The sequence below is a fragment of the Andrographis paniculata genome, unplaced genomic scaffold (assembly GCF_009805555.1).
Source record: "Andrographis paniculata isolate CXL003 unplaced genomic scaffold, ASM980555v1 Contig38END, whole genome shotgun sequence".
In the NCBI taxonomy this organism is placed as follows: domain Eukaryota; kingdom Viridiplantae; phylum Streptophyta; class Magnoliopsida; order Lamiales; family Acanthaceae; genus Andrographis; species Andrographis paniculata.
Genome location: NW_026137571.1, coordinates 2181460 through 2200877, shown reverse-complemented (window position 1 = coordinate 2200877; position 19418 = coordinate 2181460).

Sequence of the window (19418 nt, the reverse complement as noted above, 5' to 3'; positions counted from 1 at the left end):
CAGAATGCATTTACTTGGACATCGTTTAATTAAATTATATAAGAAAAGTATTTCATGGAAAATATTATAATAATATTATAAAGACAACGTTTTTGTTTTGTTTAAAAAAAACTTAATCCCGAATTATCGGAGGTAGTTATGATAATTTTTCTAATTGAATTTTTGAATTACCAAAATACCCTCAATCAAACTCAATCGTTGGATTGTCAGTAAAATTGATCTAACGGATTAAAAAAAATCGGGATGTTCCTGAATTTTAATCAACAGGAGAATACCAAAATTCATTGGTTTGTAGTAAAAGAAAAAAGTATTGACATTTGTGTAATACATTGTAAGTTGTAAGAATATTTATTATGTTAGGCAAGTAGTACAATTATTAAATTAGGAAATGATATAAAAATAAAAAATAGTATTTTTCTTATGAAATTTTTAAAATTTTTATTAAGTAATTTTTATGATTTATTATAATATATTCAATATTACATTTAATAATCATTTAAATTAAAAGTTAGAATCAAACTAAAAAATATAAACACAAAAGGAACAAATCTCACATTTTCTTTTTTTCTTTTCATTTTTCATTTTTCATTTTTTTTTTTAAATAATACCCCTATCTATTTATAATATCTATTTATAATGTTCAAATAACCAAAAGTAAAATATAGAAACAAAATATATTTGTATTACACGAATATGTAATAAAAATGTGTATTATTTGTTTAAAATTATTATGTGTATTGTATAAGAGTATGTCATATGCTAAAATCAACTATCACTATGACACTATATCTTATGTATTTTTATTATAGTAATATAAATGATATATTGTCAATGGTAATATCATGTGTTGTTTATTAGCCCAGTGCCTCATCGTCTTAATCTTGTTTTTAATTTAATCTAAATATTTGTTCTGTTTGCCAAAATTATGTTATTATTTCTTTTTTGGTCGTACGTTCAACTTATCCATTTAGTAAAAAATTTATGTACTTTACTTTAATCAATAATAACTAATTTTTTACTTTTTTTTAATAAACTTTTTATAATATCATATTTTATTTTTAATCGACTCTACTTTAATACTATTATAGGAGTATTATTTTTTAAAAAATCTCTGTATCCAATTAAATATATTCTTCCCATCTCATTGAAAAATTGTCATTTACTTTTTATACAAAGATTTTTTAATATTAGTATTATAATTGGTTATAGTAAAAAAGATAAAAAATAAAAAAAATAAAAAAAAAAAAAGACGCATATTATTATTGTGTAACATAAAAATAAGAGCAAAAATTAATTTTGGTACCATTCAATACCATAATTATCAATTTTCGTTCCATTGAAATTATTTTATCAATTGGTCTCACCCAAATAAAATTTTATCAATTTTAGTCTTATGGTGGTTGACTGGACTGAACACGGTCGTGTTGGGTGATTCAGAATGGTGACTGAGCGGCCGAGACAGTCAACACGGCCATGTTGGGCTCAACATGGTCATGTTCTTATCCATGTTCACGACTATGTTCTCAACACAGCCATGTTCTAGACCATGTTCACGATCATATTTTCAATATATAGTCATATTGTATGTTATATTTATTAGTATTATTTTTACTTCTTTGTTAAAATTATTTGATATTTTTCATTCAACAAAAATATTTTTTTTTAATTATTTTTTTAATATTAAAAATTAATTTTTTTATATTTTGAAATAATTGTAAAAAACAATTATAAAAATAATAATATTTTTGATAATCATAATTATATAGTATATTTTGTGTAAAATTTTTAAAATATTATTTTGAATTGATTATTTTATATTTTATATTTCTAAAATTATAAATTAAATTTATTTTTTTACAATAAATTATGAAAAAATATATATAATTATGATTATTATATATATATATAAATATATTATTAGTTTTATAAATTTTTTTTACAATTATTTCATAATATAAAAAAATTAATTTTTAATATTTTAAAATGTAACTGCAAAAAAGATTTTTGTTAAATTAAAAATATATCAAATAATCTTAACAAAAAAGTGAAAATAATACTAATAAATATGACATACAGTATATATTGAAAACATGATCGTCAACATGACCTAGAACATTGTGTTGAGAACAGGGTCATGAACATGCGCAAAAACATGACTGTATTCGGAAGACGGGCAAGAACATGGTCGTGTTGGCTATCTGAGGCACTCAGTCATCATTTTGAGTCACCCAACACGGCCGTGTCCAGTCCAGTCAACCACATGGGGCTAAAATTGATAAAGTTTCGTTTGGATGAGACAAAAATTGATAATTATGGTATTGAATTGTATCAAAATTGATTTTTGTTCTAAAAATAATGATATTTGTATAATATATTGTAAGTTGAAAGTATATTTATTATGTTAGTAGGTAGTAGTACTATTACTAAATTAGAAAATTGTAATCTTATTTTGAAACAAATAAAAATAAAAAATGACAACATTTTAATGCGACCAAGAAAATATATAATTTCCAGAATGAATGAAGTATTTATTAAAAATATAAAAAATTGTGTTCGGTTGAACTTTGAGAGAGAGATTTAAGACTTTCAAAAATAAACTTTATAATTAAAATAGTTAATATATATGTTTATATATAGATATTGATACAGTATTTCGAACTTAAAGTGAATTATAAATATAATACAAAAATATATTATTGAATTTGATAATTCGAAGAATTTTTTTTTTATAAATAATAAAATTCTAGTAAAAAACTTACAAACACCAAACTAATTTCCAAATATATATAAATTAATATTTCTTTTGTCCCATCGGAATTGAACCATTTTATTAGGGACACGATATTTAAGGTGAAGATATTTAATTAGTTAATAAAAATTAGTTATAATATTATTATATTATTTTTTGTATAATTAATAATATTAATAATTTTAAAGTACATTTAATATATATGATTAAAAAAATTAATATATATATTTAAATATTTAAAAATTATATAGCAATTAAAAAATATATACAATATGAATATCATTTTGTAAAGAATAAAATTTTCTATAATACAAGTAAATAAAAAAATATTTTTATTTATTTATAATTAACATAAATAAATTTTATAAAAGATGTGTAGTTTTAAATATCCATAAATATATTTATTTTTTTGAGGAGAGAGAAGTAGAAATAAAGGTAGTTTTAAATATACATAAAAATATATGATGTTGTATGTTATGCATTTAATTAAGTTGATTTATATTTGTTAAATATATTTTGGTTTAATAATTTTTATCAAAAATAAAAATGCGTCAATTGTGGTGGACCTGAGGGAGTATATAGATAAAAATTAAAATCCGCTGGCTATAATTGAAATGGTGGGCTTTCATGGGCCCAGTTTAATTAATTGGCATTATTCATTGGTGCTATGAATAAACAGTGTTTTAGCCCAAAATTAAAATCCAAGTCAATTTTTTTCTTCGATGGTATTTTTGTTTGTTTAGTTTATTATTTAAGGTTTTTTTTTTTTTTTATGTGATGTATAAAATAAAATATAAATAATATAAAAAATAATATGTTATGTTAAATATTGATTTTTTATGTAAGATGAGAAAATATATATTATATAAATTGAAAATCATGTTAAAAAAAGTTTAATTAAAGAACAAACCAATATCTCTTTTAAATAAATAAATATATCAATATACTTTCAAAACTCTCAGTTTTATATATAGTTTAATTCTATTATATATAATTCTTTTATACGAAATAATATCAATATTATATTTTACTAAAATATCTAAGTATTTAATTTAAATTCATTTTAATAAAATATATACTTATAATCCAAAGTTAACCAAACAATGTTCTATTTCAACCAAACTTTTAACCACCACCCCTCCATCAAATAAAAATATATTATGTATCTCAGCCAACGCACTTTCGGGTAGCAACGGCGGATTTTTACGTGATAAAATATATATATATATTATGTATCTTCTATTATAAATATAGAAATAATATTTATATACAAAGTATCAAAGCAAAAAATTATTAACATCCAATTAAATATATAATTCAAATAAAATTACTAAAAAACCACCAAACCATTTTCAAACTACAATAAATATATATATATATATATAATGAAGTAACAAAATTGAAATGAAGTCCAAAGAAAACAAGTTTAATGAGAATTTTCTTTTTGAATTTTTTATTTTAATTTTTTATTATCTTAACTTTAGATTTTATTATAAAAACATAAATACTTTTTTGTTTAAATAAAGGTTTTGGTTTGGAAGACTTTTGGTAACAATAAAATTTGAATATTTAATATGATATAATCATGATGTGATATTATGTATAAAATATATTTATTTAATTTCATATTTTATATAAATATTGATATACTTAATTTAATGCTTTTTTCAAAAAAAAATTAATAATAATTCTTCCTAAACAGTACAAGAACTTAAAAAAAAATAAAATGTAAATAACTCTTTTTTTATATATATAAAATATATTATATCCAACCATTATTTATTTTTTATTATTATTATTATTCTTTTATTTTTTATTTTTTTTTTGTTCATTGGATATGACAATACCAAAATCGGCATTATTATATACCAAGATTTGATTTAATGCTAATAAACGAAAAATAAGTTTGTTGCGGTTTGAAATTGATTTAAATTTAAATGTTAGTTTTTAATTTTTATTTAAATAATATTTTAATATAATATTTTATAAAATAAAATAATATATTTCTATTAAAAAACAAATAAATACTATTGAATTGAATAAAAAATAAAATAAAAAACAAACCCTAAATTATAAACTTATACATGACCTAACATGAATTAATATTTATATATGTTTCTTTTAACGTAAATTTCTCAAATTTTACTATTTAGACTTTGTGTTTTCCGAAAAAAATATATTTTTTCTTCTCACAAAACATCTCATCAAATATTATTTTTATATCAAATTCAAACCAATCTTTTTTTTTTCAAACTCATCAAAAAAAACACACCCGTTGTATACAATAAACAATGGACGTGTTCCTTTTGTATTTTATGAGTTTTAATTTTAAAAATTTTAATATAAAATAGTAAAAAGAAAAATAAAATTAAGTTTTCTTTTCGATTTGTACGATTTTCTTCAATTTATGTTTCCTCCATCGATCTAATATGAGCCTGTTACTGTTAATACTGTTACCGTAGATATAAGAATTTAGATAAAATATAATTAGTAAGTAATTAAGAAATATAATAGTAAAAGTAATTACAGATTAAGATTAAAATAATTAAATAATTTAATTAAAATTAAAAAAATTAAAAAATATAAAATATGATTAAAGTGTATAATTATATTTCCAAAAAATGAAAGAATAAATTTGATGAAACAGAAAATAGAGATAAATTGTGTAAGACTGATGAAAGGGAAGAGTATTATATAAGTCATTCAAAAAATAAATATTTTTACGTCTTTTTATTAATTTTTAAAATTCTAATGATAAAAATTTGTTATACACAAATATATATATATATATTTATTAACTATCATTTATATAAAATATTTTTAAAGTTCCACACTAAAAAAAAATAAATATATACCTTTCAAGTGGGCCGAGGAATATAAACTATTAGATTGATTTTTAAAAAAATAATAAAAACAGTATATAATTAAAAAATTAAAAAATCAAAATCAAAATCAAAGCAATCGAAAATACTATGACTCATAATAATAAATAAATAAATAAATTTAATTCTATTTTTTTAAATTTATGTTTACACTATATATAATATATTATCAAAGACACAATTAATCGGAAAAAATCATACTATTTCTTTAATTTTAATAATTCAATTTTCCGATATAAATTTATTATGTTTGTTATTCAAATATTATATTAAATTATTATTTTATTTAAAAATATTAAAATATAAAACCATAAAAATGCAAAAAAAAATAAAAATCATCAACTAAACAAATTATTTTACATATTTAAAATGCTTTTTTATTTTCGTAGCAAAAAAAAACGCACGTCATCATTTTCCACTATAAAACAAATGGTGCAACTTGGCGATTTTATTTTATTTTTAAATATTTATTTATTTTAAAAAACGCACACAATTATACCCACCGCCATTTTAATTAAAATAAAAACATATTAACCCTAAATACACACATATTTATTTAATTATTTTATATTGCTTTGGTGTACAGCTAAAGCATTAAAATCATCACCAAAAATAAAATAATATTAAAAGTCAAGTTTCACAAGAATGTAACAAAAAGTAAGGCCAACATCAATTTTATTATAAATAAAATAATAATAATATGAAATTGAAAATAAAAATAGCATCTTTATTTTCTTTGAAATATTTATTTATTTATTGTAATTCCCAGCTACTTTTAATTATTTATTAATGAGAAAATGTGCAGCAAAAAGAGTCAAAAATATTGGTTGAGTAAAGATTAGAAAGTGGTGTGGCGTGAGAATTAAAGAATCAAATCACATGCCCCTTTCTAATTACAAATATTATAAAAATATTTCTTCACTTAATTCAATCATTATTAAAAATAATTTCACTTTTTTTTTCTGTTTAAATTTATATATATATATAAGAACTATTTTACATTTTTATTCATTTAATTGTATTTTATTTAATTAAATTTAGTGGTTAGTTGCGACTAATTTAGAAACTATTGTTTGGTTTAAAAAATAATAAATACCGAAGGGTGCGTTTGGGGTTTGGAGTTTGATTTTTAAATTTGATTAATTATTCGATATAATATAAATAATTTTTAATACTCCCTCCTCCGTCCCGTAACAAAGTATCTATTTTCTATGTTAGTCCGTCTCATAACAAAGTATCTATTTCCTTTTTTATTTTTTAGTAACTGTAATTTCTACCTAACATTACAAATACCCTTACATTTTACAATATATTACACAAATGTCGTTACCTTTATATTACACATACTAATAAAATTATTTTAGTCATTTCTACTTTATTCCTACTATATCCCAATATAATACTAATATTTCTAAAATTACTTGCAAAAAACAAGTTGATACTTAATTTCGGGACGGAGGGAGTAGAATATTTCGAATTAGATATTTATTTTTTAATTTTATTATTATTTTTAATAAAATAATTGAATAGTAAAGAATTCTAAAGGGTGTGTTCGTTTGTAGGATTTAGATAAAATCCTACTATTCATCCAAAAATTTCCCCCCAAAAACATCAAATCAAATACCTATTTTTTATTTTTTATATTATATTAAAAATCAATTTTACATTCAAAACATCACATCAACACCTATTTATATCATATCATACAACTATTCAAATTCAAAATTTTTACTATTCAAATCCCAACTCAAAATCCAAACCCCCAAACAAACACACCCTAAAAAATTTTAAATCAAACATTCATTTTTTTATTTATTTTATTACAATAAAATTTAATTTTATATTCAAAACATCACATCAATACATATTTATATCACATCAAACAACTATTTCAATTCAAAATTTTATTATTCAAAATCAAAACCCAAAATCAAAATCACACAAGTAAACACACCCAAAAATTTTCAATTGTAATAATTATTTAATATGATATAAATATGTATTCAATATTTTTTTCATCAAACTCCAATGCTTATTTTTTAGTTTAACAGTAAAATAAAAAAAATAAAAATAATAGTATTTTATTAGTTAGAATAAATGTGTAAGATACTTTTAAATTTTTTTGCCCTTTATACTTTATATGGTATTAGTACCGAGTGTGTTTGTTTGGAGATTTTATCCTAAATCTACTATTTATTCAATTTTTTTTTTTCCAAAAATATCAAATCAAACACATATTTTTTATTTTTTATATTATGCTAAAAATCAATTTTATATTCGAAACATCACATCAAAATCTATTTATACCATATCATACAACTATTCCAATTAAATTTTTTACTATTCAAATCTCACATCAAAATCCAAACTCTCAAACAAACACACCCATATCAGTTCTTTTAATGTTCAATATTCACATATTTCAATAAAAATATAATTTTGTAATTTTTTTTATAAATATCATATCAAAATATTACTTAAATTTAATTTCAATTCAAATGTGAAAAAATGCAAATAAAACATAACTTCGTTCGAAATTTTTATTTTTATTTTTGTAATAATGATCAATTTATATAAAGAAAAATAATAAATGTAAATGAAAAGTTTTTTCTTTTCTAATTTCAAATTAAAAGAATGTACTATTTATTTTGTACAATTTTTTTTAAATAAAAATATATTATTATTTTTTATAAAATATTATATCAAAATACTTTTTAAATAAAAATTCAAATAAATATTATATTTTAAATTAATTTTAAATTACAATCAAATAAATTAATAATAATATAATTTTTATAAATTATATGATGTATCTTTATAAATTATACTCATTTCATTTTACTTATATATATTGTTATTTTTGTTTATTCCATACTAACCTATATATTTTTTACTATAGTATTTTGATCCCAGGACTAATGCTAAAATATTAATAATTTTCACGTAAAATATAAATATATCATTAATATTCAAACAGATTTTTAATACAAATATATCAACGAAATATTATTATTTATTTATTTATTTATATACTTCAAGAAAGCAAATGTATATATTTAATTGGGACAAAAAAAAAAAATATGTTCAATAATAAACATAACTGATGTTGTATAATTTATTTATTTATTTTTTAATTTAAATAGAAAAAGATAAGTATTTTGTAAAAATATATATTTTTTATAAAAAATCGTCGAATTGTATAGAATAAATAAAAAAAATAAAATAAAATAAAATAAAAAAAAAAAAAACCTAAAAGCAAACAAAGCTTAAAATACAAAATACACATTAATAAAATTTCGTATATATTAAGTCAATTCACAAGCGTATGCTTTATTCTTTATATTTTTTAATAAAAGTTTTTTTAACAAAATATTATATATAATAGAACTACTGTTTTTTAATAGAAAATAAATAAATTAAAGATTAATAACCAAAATATTCAATATATTACAAAGTATATAGTACGAGAGTGTGTTTGTTTAAAGAATTTTTTCAAGAAATTATTATTCATTAAATTTATTGTTTTAAAAATATCAAATCAAATTAAAATATATATATTATATCGCATAAATATTTAAATTTAAAATTTTTATTATTTAAAATTTCAATTCAAAATCCAAATTCTACGCAAACACACCCCTATGCGCAAAACAGATGGACTATTTACGTTGTATCTAAATTTATTTATTTATATTGTGCAGTTTAAGAGTTTCTAATAATAATTATTATTATTATTATTTTTAATCAAATACATTTTAAATAATAATAAAAAAAAGAAACAAATCCCCTTGGATTTGAAATGGGTTTTGCATGCCCTAGAACCTGTTCCATTAGAAAATTTTAGACAATTCCCTCCATCCCGCCTTAAATTTCCGGAGTTTGGGTCAACTCAGAAAATCTGTTTTTTTTTTTTTTTTTTTTTTTTTTTATATATAAATAAATTATTTTTATGGGACATTTAATGTAATACTCTCTTTGTCTCAAAACAAAAGTCTTGTTTACCATTTTTGTCCGTCCTAAAATAATAGTCTCATTTTCATAAATAATCATATCATTATAAAACTACTATTATTTTTTCATTATTATTACACAATTGCCACTATTTTTTACACTAATACACTCACAAGGGCAAAAAAAATTTTTACCTGTACTTTTTATCCACTACCAATATAATATTAATATTCTTTAAATCTCATGCCAAACACAACCAGACTATAATTCTGGAACGAAGATAGTATAAAATAATACTCCATCCCTCCTTACAAAGATGATATTTTTTTTGTTTGAATACGAAAATTTAAGTAGTATATATTCGTTATTTAGGTAAGAGATTAGTTATTTACTTATTAAAAGAATTTTAATATGTGTTTAATATTTATAACATTATATCTCAATAAAATATATATAATATAGATATAATTTTGTAGAGAATAAAAATTTTATATAATATTTATTTATGTATTATTACCATAAATTAGTTTTATAAAAAATAAAAAGAATTTTAAAGGTAAATAAAAATATTTGTTAATTGAAGAAAGAAACACAATTAAAGAAATTTTGAATGGATAATAAATGGTTAGAAATTTAATTTAATTAATTTATATTTATTAAGTGTTTAAAATTGATAAATTTATTAAAAATAAAAAATGGTCATCTTTTATAGGACGAATAAAAAAAAATCATATGTAGCGAGAGTATTCAGTAATTAAATATTTAAAATTTTTAAAAAGTCAATCAAAATATCCATAATATATGTTTAACTAAATTGATATTAATGGACTATTCAATGAAAAATGTAAATTGAAAAATAAATATGTTACTATTGAAAATAAATAAATAAATAATGAAAACGAGAAAAAAATATAAAATACTAAATTTAAATAATCGTAATAATTATATAAATATATAATATTGATTTTTCGAATTATTAATTTAATCACGTTCGGAAAAAATCGAATTTAGTATAGATTTTTTTAGCAAACCCGTAAACCAACCCGAGAAACCCCCTCCCCCCTCCCACCCAATTGTTGTTCCTAAATTTTTAGCAATTAAAGATATTTATATATTATTTTTTAAAATATTTAATTTAGTTTATTTTAATTTTAAATTTTTTAAATTTTTTATTATTAATTATTTAAAATTATAAAAATACTATAAATATTTATTTTATTTTTTAGATTTAAGAAAATATTTTAATTAAAAAATAATAACAATTTTATTATTCAAATGATATAAAATATAAAATAATAAATGTTTCGTATATAAATTTATTAAAATTAAATCAATTAAAAAGATAAAGATTATTAATTTTTTTTATATATATATATATATTTTTATATAAATTTTACATTAAAAATTAATAAACAATTAGTAACATAATAAAAATATGTATTATTTTACAAATAAAATAATTTAAATATAATAATTAATAATAGTAGTTATTTTAAATTTTTTAAAAAAAAATTATATAATTTAATAAATTATATTAAAAATAATTCATAAATACTTCCATAAAAATATATTTATATATATGAATTAAATAATAATTTTTTAAGAATAAATAAGGAATAAACAAAATTAAATTGAAAAAAATTCTTCTAAAACATTGGTTAGCTTTTAAGAAAATTAGTTTTTTTGCCGCCAATAAACTATTTTAAAAAACTAATTTACCAAACTAGATTAGTTTTTGGCTAATCAAACAACTAAAAACCTTCTCTAAAAAAATTGTTTCGCAAACATCCTCTGTACAAAATTCAATACAAGAAAATGGAGTATATATATGTATATATATATATAACAGATTAATATATATTCCTGCCGTTCTAAAACTATAGTCTTGATTGTGTTGGACACGAGATTTAAGGAATATTGATATTATATTGATAGTGGGTAAAACGTATAGGTAAAAGAAATTTTTGTCGTTGTGAGTGTATTAGTGTAAAAAGTAGTGGCAATTGTGTAATAATAATGAAAGAGTAAGGGTAGTTATATCGTGATATGGTTATTTATGGAAACAAGACTATTGTTTTGAGACGAACAAAAATAGTAAATAAGACTATTGTATTGAAATAGAGAGAGTATTATTTAATAAATTAAATTGGATAAATATATATATATATATATATATATAAATTCAAATTTGATAGTTATTACCCGTCATATTTATTAATTTGTATATGTCTCGCGCAATTAGGGGATGGAACTAATATAATTAATTAATTAAGCTGGATTTAAATTTTAAATTTTATTATATTATTTTTTCTTGAGATGGCTAAATGGATTCTCATGATTAAATTTGATTTTGCTTTGTTTTATTGGATCGAGCTTGTGCTTTAAATTTGATATTAAAAAATTACTATGGTTTTATTAAAATAATAATACTAATAATTTAATTGAATTTGAAGGGTCATTGTAGGATGTGTTTCTTTTGTAAAATGTTTTCAATGTTTTTTTATTTTTTATTTATAAGAAATTATGTAAATAATATAAACATAATAAATAGTTGTAATATATTAAATTTTTTGAAAAAAAAATAATAATTTTTTTTTTAAAAAAAAATTAATCATAAAAAACAAAATAGTTTTCAAAAGTGGAAATCACACATGAGATGTTTCCAATAATTTTTCTTGGTTTTATATACATTTATTAATTCTGAAAAATATATATAATGTATAATTATAAAATATTCACACCAAGAACTATTTATTTATTTGTAGAACCACTTTTATTTATATATATTGTTTTTGTGTTCATATATACATATTGATATTTTAAAATTGCACGCTCCGATTAATTTTGAAGTTTCTTTTTAAAAAGAACTAAAATTAATAAATATTTAATATTTAATTTAATACTACCTCCGTCAAACATGAAGTAATCATATATTTTTGTGCAATTGTATTTAATATTAAAAATATTCTTATATTTGTATAGTTTACTCCAAAAATATAATTGTATTTGTATTATAAAAGACTAGCATATGTATTTTTGTTATTTTCTCTTTATTAGTATTATATTTTAATATAATAATTAATATGTAAAGATCAACACAAAAAGCCATTGTGTATTTTATGGCTGGACGGAGGTAGTATTTTCTAAATAGTTATTAAAAACGGTCTGATAGTGTCAAAATTTTAAAAATACTTACCATAAAGAGAACCAACGAGAACATATATATATATATATAATACAAATAAACAAAGCTGAAATTTGAATTTATCAATCATATAAAAATATTCAGTTTCGATTTTCTTTCCCAATTATTATTTATCAAATCAAATCAATAAGCTGATTTGATTCGATCAATATATTTTTATAATACAAAAAATATTATATATTTGATAATATACGATAATACAATATATTTTGATAAACTATTATATAATTACATATAATATACTCTCTCCGTCTCAGATACCATATCAACGTTGCCGTTTATGTCCGTCCCACGTACCATGTCACTTTCATTTTTTGGAAAATGATTACATACTTTAATCTCATTTTAAATTTTTTAATATTATTTTTTTTTAATTTTAATTAAACTAATTAGTTATCTTAATCTTAATTTATAATTATTTATATTATAGAATAATTATTTTCACTAATACATTCTTAATTATCTACTAATTACACTCCTCCTAAAATACCGTGTCTACAATGTAGCAGACACTGTATTTGAGACGAATGGAGTAACATGTTATCATATCAAAACAATAAATATAAATAAATAAATAAATAAATATATATATATATATTGTAATGTATACAAATTGCAATACTTTTATTAATGGATATGTATATATTAATGGATATGTATAGATTTTATTCATGATATATAAAGAATATGTTTGGTTTGGTTTCAAATACAAATAATCACAATTTAATTTGTACGATTTTTAATAAGAATATGTTATTATTTTTTTATAAAATTTATATTAAAATACTATTTAATTAAATTTCTAAAAAATATATAATAATAATAAAAAAATCTTGAAGTAGAAAGAATTCTAATTGTATTATAATTAATTAATTATTGGCCAGTGAGTATAATATATTTAGTGAGTAAATTGTCTATTTTATTATAATCATCCTTTTCTAATTTATTATTTTGCTGCAATTTGACAAAAAGGACAAATAAATAAATAAATAAATATATATGAATGGGTAAACTTATGTAGCATATATTTATTTAATTTTCTATTTGACTTTATTATAACTTTAGGTTCATATGTTAACTATATATTGAATTAATCTCATAATTTTAAATTGTAGCAAAATTAGTTGTACAATGCAAAATATTTTATTTTATTTTAGTTATTTATTTGTATCTAAATTGTATATGACATCAGAACTTACGTCCAATGACATAAAAAAATATATAGTATATACTTCATTCGTCCCAATACAATAGTCTTATTTACCATTTTTGTCTGTGCTAAAATAATAGTCTCATTTCTATAAATAATCATATTACTATAAAACTACCTTTACTTTTTCATTATTATTACATAATTGTCACTACTTTTTTACACTAATACACTCGTAAGGACAAAAAAATCTTTTACCCATACTTTTTACCCACTACCAATATAATATCAATATTTTTTAAATCTCGTGCCAAACACAACCCAGACTAGTTATAGAACGGAGGGAGTAATAAAGAAATAAAGACAATAGTTTTTAAAAAAAATTATTTGATATTTGTACTTATTTCGTTATTTCTAAGCTATATTCTTTCTTTAAAAAAATCATATTAAATATTTATTTTTATTTCAAATATTAATTTGATATGTTAACATGTTACATCAAGAATTATTTAAATTAATTTATTTTGAAATAACACAAACCATAATTCAAGCAAACAGTTTTCAAAAGTGTGTAAATTTGAACAATAAAATTTTAAATTAAATGAATTTTATATTAACAATTTCATTATTAATAACTCTACGAAAACTGAAATTGAATTATTTTATTTTATTTTATTTTTTTAAAAAAAAGTATGCAGCTTTATTACCCCACCAATAATTTATTAAATTAATTATTATAAAATAACTAAATTATAAAATAGTGGTCCTATCAAGACTTTCTCTCACCTCTATTAAATACTATTATATATATAAATTGTGTATTTAAAAATAAATAATCCAGAGTTTTCTTTTATTTATTAAAAAATAATTATTATAATTATTAATATTGATATTTTAAATAGTTGTAGCCTTTTCCATGTGACTTCTCGACTTATAATATTTATTGGGGCTTCAACTTTTACGAGGGCATTTATTGAAACTATCAATTAATATTATTGTTATTATTTATATTTTTCTAAAAAATTATTGAAAATAAAAAAATTAAATATTAATTAGCCCCTGCGTGTTTACATATTTTAATGAAAAAAAAAAAGAAAAAGGAAAAAAAATAAACAGTTACTCTTACACAATTCTTACTCTTGGGTCTAGAAAAATTATCTCTGTTACTATAGATAAAAGAGAATTAGGTAAAATATAATTAGTGAGTGATTGAGATTTATATTAGTAAAAAATAATTGTATAATAAAAATAAATATAAATTAAGATTATGAGAACTAAATAGTTGAATTAAAATTAAGAAAATTATAAATTATGAATTTTAAAATATAATTAAAATGTATAATCACATTTTAAAAAATGAAATGACAAATTATGTGAGACGGAGTGAAATAGAAAAAGTGGACAATTTATGTGGGACGGAGGATGGAATAATATATAAAAATAAAAATTCAAAAAAATAATAAAAAATTAAACACTGATGGCGTATTTGTTTGAAGTTTGAATTTTGAATAGTAAAAATTATAAATTTTAAAAATTATTTGATTGATATAATATAAATAAATATTGATTTTATATTTTGAATTTAAATTATTATTTTAGTGCAATATATATAAAAAAAAAAGAGAAGTTTTATCTATATTTTTTATATAAAAATATTAATAAATAGTAAAAGAAATTGTAAATCTTTTTTAAAATAAAAAAAACAATAATCAATTACATACTACCTCTGTCCCATCAAATCAGAACCATTTGTCTTTTACTTCATTGTATTAAACATTAAAAAATACTCTTATATTTGTATAATTTACTTCAGAAATATAATTGTATTTATATTATATTAGACTAATAAAAATGTTTTTATCTTTTTATCTTGATTTGTATTACGTATTAATATAATAATTAATATTCGAAGGTCTACCTACAATAGAAGTAATATTTTTCTTCTTTCTTATTATTAATAGAAGATGTTCGGATTGAGTGTTTGCACTTACATAATTCTCACATCTAATTCTCACTCTGTAAAATTTACCGATCTTTATATCAAACATAATTCTCAATATTTTCTTATTACAATTCAGAGTTAACAGTTGATTAAAAAAATGTCTGAATTAATAGGTGTCTAACCAACTAACAATTTCAGGTAAAAAAAACTAATTGTTTGTTAGTTATTTTATGTAAAGTTAAATGGTTGTTGTAATTTATCGATAGCTTTATTGTAATCTGATCGCATGGTGTAACAGTTTCGATCTTTAATTGATTTTCTTCAAATCATTGACTTCGATCTGCTTCTGATTTTATCGACAACTTCAGTAATGACCAAATACAATGCGCATAGGATACATAAGTACAAAATTAAAATATTTTATCTAAAAAAACTTTAATTTTTTGGCCGATGTAACCCAAAACTAATTAGGTCACATATTCACCTATTTACTCACAAAGATTTAGGTATTATAATTTATGAACAACAATTACTCATTACAAGAAGAAGCATAAGAGCTTATCGTAAATAATAAAACTAAAACTACAAATAACTTAAAGTGTAAAATAGAAAAATGAAAGCTTCTAAAGAAATGAAATCAAAGTTAACATATAATAAAAAATTGAAAACAAAACATCGACAACCAACAGCTTTAGCAGCAGCAACAAAATCTCTAAAAAAGTGTTCCAAGAAAATGTTGAATTCTCATATCAAACAACTGTAGACTTAACTCTGAAAAAAAAAAAAAAACACTCTCTATTAGCAAAACTTTTAACTAACATTCATTTTTGGGTAACATGTGCAAAAAAACTCAGTCCTCGTTTGGGAGATTATTTATTTCATCTATAAGAGGATTATGAACATTAAAAGACATCATTCTTAAAATCCAATTACAAAGTTATTTTTTGTTGAAATTTCGGTGGATATGTTAACAAATCTCTTATTGTGTTGCATCATCATTTTTCGAATTTATCTCATAAGCGCATTATTACTAGCGTGAGTTTTTTTCTTAACATCATTGTGTATATTCAATAAGAAAGGGGGAAAGTTGGTGTAACTTGATGCCAACATCTTTACAGAGAATGGGCATCACTATTAATCTTTCAAACAACGTCATAATCAGATGGAATATGACAGTTTTATACCTTTATAAGTATTTTAGGCCCGTGATCCAGCATTTTTTTTTTTTTAAAAAACTAATCCATAGTTGATATTAATATAACATAAATCAATTGTAAATATAGTTTACCCATCTATTTGCTTATTACAGAGACATTCCGCGTCGGATAGATATTTTTTGAACGAAGAGTGAACAAACAACAATATTTCATCATCAATGTAGAATAGCTTAATGTATTCTTACTAAAACATTTTATTATTATTTTTTCTTTCCAAAACTAATGTAAGAAGCAACATCATTTGCTTCTTTTTAAGATATTAAGATGACATGTGTGGGAGAGTGTTCAGAGTAGTTATAGTACTCCGTTCACTATTTTTGAATTCGATAAGTAAAATTTGCCACAAATATATATTTTATAAACCAAGCTGACTTTGAGTCTAGAAAGTCTTTTGAAAGATTAGCGTAAAATTCTCTAACTAATTTGAAAGAAAATCTACTTAACTCCATAGATCAAAAAGACAAGTTTTTTCTTCAAGAAAATTAGTAAGTAAAGTGGTTTGTCATATCTTATTTCAGGTATAAAATCTTTTTTTAACATTTGTTCATCATCGTTTTTTGGCCTTTCACTAAAATAGAACTTGTCAAATGCATCAATAATTTCAAGTGTAATAGAAATAAGTCTTGGTTTTTATTTTTTTCTTTTCGGTGGATTTTTTAGAAGCAACAATTTTCTTCAAAGTTCTAACTCTCTTAGAAACAACTAATTGTCTCATCTTTTGTCTCTTAATCGCGAGTTGAATTAATGAAACATCATAATCATCATCTTAATTCTTTTTTGAACGTGCTTTATAACTTAACTTTTTGACGATTAGTTTGATCATCCTCTTCTAAAGAATAAACAAAATCATCTACATGAATATTTATTAATTGTATACCATCTGAATCGACTTCTTGTTATTCTGTTTTCTTACTAATATCAAGTTGTTTTTTCTTTAACAACTTTTGTTTTACCCACTCATTTAAGATTCATTGATATTATCCTATTTAGTAGTTGTTGTATAATCACCACCACCAACTTCCTATGTTTGAATTTGACGTAGTTCAAAAATAATATTCTGCCAAGCCTCCTATGTTTTTTCATCTATAGGTTGTTGTGTTTTCGTGGCAACAATTTTTACTTTTTGTGTTTCATCACCATGAACATCAACAACTTTTCTTGAATTATTTCAAGTGTTGCGATCGGGGCTTGAGGTTCAACCACATATTGATTACAACATTCATCAACAATATAAATATTTGAGATTAATATATTTTGTCTTTTCTTCCATGAGATATGGCTTTTAGATGATGCTGAGCATCCTTTTCGGATCATGTTTTCTCTATGATATCAAGACGAAATAACAAAAATTTCAAGTGATTTGGATAGACGATGTAATCAATAATCATAACATAATCCTTAAATTTGAATGTCAACTATTTTGTCTATATATAGTTATGAATATATCTTCAAATTTCAATCGAAATATCAACCACAATAAATAAAATTTGAATTTGAAATCAAATGAGAGAAAATCACAATTATCTATTAGCATGTTAGATTATGTTTATGACATCACTGTGTCAGTGACCGACTTTATAAATATTCAAAATTTTATCTAATTTCACAATTTATCTAAAATAAATTAAACCTAATAAATGGATAATCAAATCACCACGATATCAATACGAATAAATAGGATAAAAGTCGTATATATATTATATTAATATATATTATCTTTTTGTAATATTTATGAGATATATTGTCATCTAAAAATATATTGGATAATCAAACTAAATATACACGTGTGTTGGAGTCTTTCTAAAGGTGCGTGATATGCTTTGAAAATAGTATATAAAATGAGGTGTTAATTTGATTTTTTATTTAAATAATATTTTGATGTGATGTTTTATGAGAAAAATTAATTATCTCTGTCCTCTAGTAAATTTTTCATATGACATTTTAGTCTGTGCAAATTAAAACTTTTTATTTTTTTTAAAAAAATTAATTCTCATATAAATACCAAAATATCATTATTTTTTACTTTTTAAAAGTAAAATTGACATTATATTATTTTATTACACTAAATATCTATAAAATATCAATTTATTTTCATTCGCATGCAAAAGTCAAATAAAAAGTTTACTAGTTGACGAAGGGAATATATTTTATTAGAAATTACGCTAAATTGGTGTGTTCTTTCAATGTTTTTCTTTCACAAGTTTTCTAAAAAATATTAATATATCACACGTATTCATTATTTTTATATTTTCTACACAATTCTTCATGCCTTACATAAATGACATTTATTCAAATTATTTTACAAAACAAACACAACCATAA